The sequence below is a fragment of the Sabethes cyaneus genome, chromosome 3, assembly GCF_943734655.1.
Source record: "Sabethes cyaneus chromosome 3, idSabCyanKW18_F2, whole genome shotgun sequence".
Lineage (NCBI taxonomy): Eukaryota > Metazoa > Arthropoda > Insecta > Diptera > Culicidae > Sabethes > Sabethes cyaneus.
This window is the reverse complement of record NC_071355.1, coordinates 71,567,018-71,570,583: the sequence shown is the minus strand read 5'-3', so window position 1 is coordinate 71,570,583 and position 3,566 is coordinate 71,567,018.

The window sequence follows — 3,566 nt, the reverse complement described above, 5'->3', positions numbered from 1 at the left end:
GGCAACTGCGACCAGCACTTAGATCTATTGTGGTAGATCTGCAGGGACGATAGGGAATGGACCTGCGGAAGACATTATGTATAGTACGCGTAACGGCTTGCAAGCGATCTAATCAACTCAGTTTAAAAGTGTAATGCATGTAGTATGAGTCAGATTACATACGAATGGCCGAAACGCAAGTGGCCGTATTACTTATTACGTATTACCGTATTACGATTGGCTGAAACTCACCTGAACAAATTGGTTACCCTACTGTCCCTAATTCGCTGCCTGAGCCTGACTGAACTAATGAATAACCCCTACTAACTAGCTGGTAAACTTAGGAAAATGCGTGCACCTAAATAGAGCTGATTTCTGCAGCGGGTTGCCGGAGAACACTCGCGGCCTACGGCCGCCTCGCCTGCAATCGTCGAAAAAACGTTTGCTAGACACGGTAACGAGCGTAACTCATTTGCGCTTAGGAGACAGAAAGAAATATCATTCATCTATGTTTCGGCTGTTATGATTCGGCCAAATAGGAGTTCGGCCTTTTCTAATACGGCCAAATACAACTTCGGCCTTCGGTGACAACTGTTGAAGTTCGGTCGTTTGGATTTCGGTTGTTATTCGACCATTCGGAACAACTCGGTGAGCCGATGCGAGGGCTATGGAAAACTAATAAGAGCTGGCAGACCTAGGAAAACGAATAAATCTAGACACATGTGATTTCTGTGGGGACGTGCGGACGGCGGGTCGCTGACAATCCACGCGGCTAGCGCATGTCTAGCCTTGAATCGTTTGTGAAAAGTCATAAACCATTTTTTACGGAATTGTACCAAACAGCCGATATGCCATATGGTTTGCTGCCAAACGGTCCCTTATGTCAATGCCGATGTTTTTATGGCAAACGACTTTAGGCCAAGCAGCATAATGCTAAATGAATTTATGTTAAATGGGCGGCCTCGGTTCTCATTGTATTGTGACGCAACGATGATTGACTCAAGTGCATATTCGTATGAAAGTGAAATTTTGTAAATTATGTCTACCGTCCATTATGCCTATCATCCATTATGCCCACCGTTCGTTATACCTAACGTCCACTATGCTTAATGCCCTTGTGCCTATCGTCCGTATGCCTTACGACGCGCACCCATTCTAGAATGTTCGACTGTGTGCTTGTATGTATGTATGTATGGGAACTACCACCTATCTTAGCAGCAGAACAACTGTTTATAGCAATGGGCATATCTTGACAAGGGAAATCGTACAAACATAACGATTGGGCACGTTTACCAGTTCCTATATGAAGGGCCAAAAGGGAATCGGTCGGCAAGCAACATCACTTGCACGTACCAAGGGTATTTAAGAATCTCCTTACAGAAACTAGGTCACATGAGTCAATCGTTGAGTAAGCCCTCCCAATGCAGAATGGCCCCAATAGGTGGGGAACAATGTGTTGTTAGCCGGGCCAAGGTTAACCTAAGGAAGTTGACCACTTCACTCTCCCTAAGCACATTGCTTCAAACAAGTACCCTGATGGACCCTCCCATTCATTGATGTTATTGTTTTTGTGTACTTTAAAGATATAATTTTAAGGTAATTTTCTTTAATTATTCCTGTCATTGCACTTATTTATTGTCTTTGGGTTATAGGTCTTAGTTGTATGCTTTCTTAGATTGTGGATATACTTACTTACTTAGGTGGCTTGCCGTCCTAAGACAAAGCCTGTTGAACAAAATTTCTCCATGTAACTCGGTTGAGGGCTACCGCTCTCCAATTCCTCGGACACCGAGTACTCTCCGCCAGATCTCGCTCCACCTGGTCTAACCATCTTGCTCGCTGCGCTCCTGGTCGTCTTGTTCCTACCGGATTTGAGGCGAACACCATCTTTGCAGGGCAGTTGTCCGGCATTCTTGCAACATGCCCTGCCCATCGCATCCGTCCAGCTTTAGCCACCTTCTGGATACTGGGTTCGCCATAGAGCTGTGCGAGTTCATGGTTCATCCTCCGCCTCCATACTCCGTTCTCCTGTACGCCGCCGAAGATCGTTCTTAGCACTCGTCGTTCGAAAACTCCGAGCACTCGCAGGTCCTCCTCGAGCATTGTCCATGTTTCATGCCCGTAGAGAACAACCGGTCTAATAAGCGTCTTGTACAGGGTGCACTTTGTACGGGGACTTAGTCTGCTCGACCGCAATTGCTTGTGGAGCCCATAGTAAGCACGACTTCCGCTGATAATACGCCTCCGAATCTCACGGCTGGTATCATTGTCCGCCGTTACCAGTGAGCCAAGGTAGACAAATTCATCGACTACCTCAAACTCATCGCCGTCGATCAATATACTACTGCCCAAGCGGTGTCGTTCGGCCTCGGTTCCGCTGGCCAGCATGTACTTTGTTTTAGACGTATTTACCTTTAACCCAATCTTTTCTGCTTCGCGCTTTAGTCTGGTGTACTGTTCAGCCACCGCCACAGATGTTCTGCCGATAATATCCATGTCATCGGCAAAGCAGACGAATTGACTAGATTTGTTGAATATCGTGCCCCGCGTGTTGATATCCGCTCGGTTCATAACACCTTGTAGCGCTATGTTGAACAGCAGGCATGAAAGACCATCACCTTGACGAAGCCCTCTGTGTGATTCGAATGAACTTGACAATCCACCCGAAGTCCGAACACAGCACTGCGTACCATCCATCGTAGATTTAATCAGTTTGATGAGCTTCCTGGGGAAGCTGTTCTCGTCCATGATTTTCCATAGCTCTTTCCGGTCGATGGTATCATATGCGGCTTTGAAGTCAACGAATAAATGATGCGTGGGAACTCTGTATTCACGGCCCTTTTGGAGGATTTGCCGCAGTGTAAATATTTGATCCGTTGTAGACCGACCTTCGACGAAGCCGGCTTGATAAGTTCCCACAAATCTATTCGCAATTGGTGATAGACGGCGGAAAATGATTTGGGACAGCACTTTATAGGCGGCATTGAGAACGGTGATCGCTCGATAGTTCTCACAGTCCAACTTGTCGCCCTTTTTATAGATCGGGCAGATAACCCCATCTTTCCACTCCTCCGGTAGCTGTTCCGTATCCCAAATTCTAACAATTAGTCGGTGCATACAAACGGCCAGCTTTTCTGGTCCCATTTTAATAAGCTCCGCTCCGATGCCATCTTTTCCAGCTGACTTGTTGTTCTTTAGCTGCATGATGGCCTCCTTAACTTCGCCTATCGTTGGGGCTGGCACCTCTTCCCCGTTTGCTGCACCGTCGAAATCGCTTTCCCCGCCGCCATGGTTTTCCGCCTGGGCGCCATTCAGGTGTTCGTCGAAGTGCTGCTTCCACCTATCCGTCACCTCACGATCGTCCGTCAGAATACTGCCAGTCTTATCCCGACACATTTCGGCTCGCGGCACAAAGCCTTTGCGGGATCCGTTCAGTTTCTGGTAGAACTTCCGTGTTTCCTGAGAACGATGCAGCCGCTCCAACTCCGCATATTCCTGCTCTTCCAGGTTGCGCTTTTTCTCCCGAAAGATTTGGTTTCGCTGCATCTTCTTCTGTTTGTGTCTTTCCACGTTCTGACGTGTGGCAC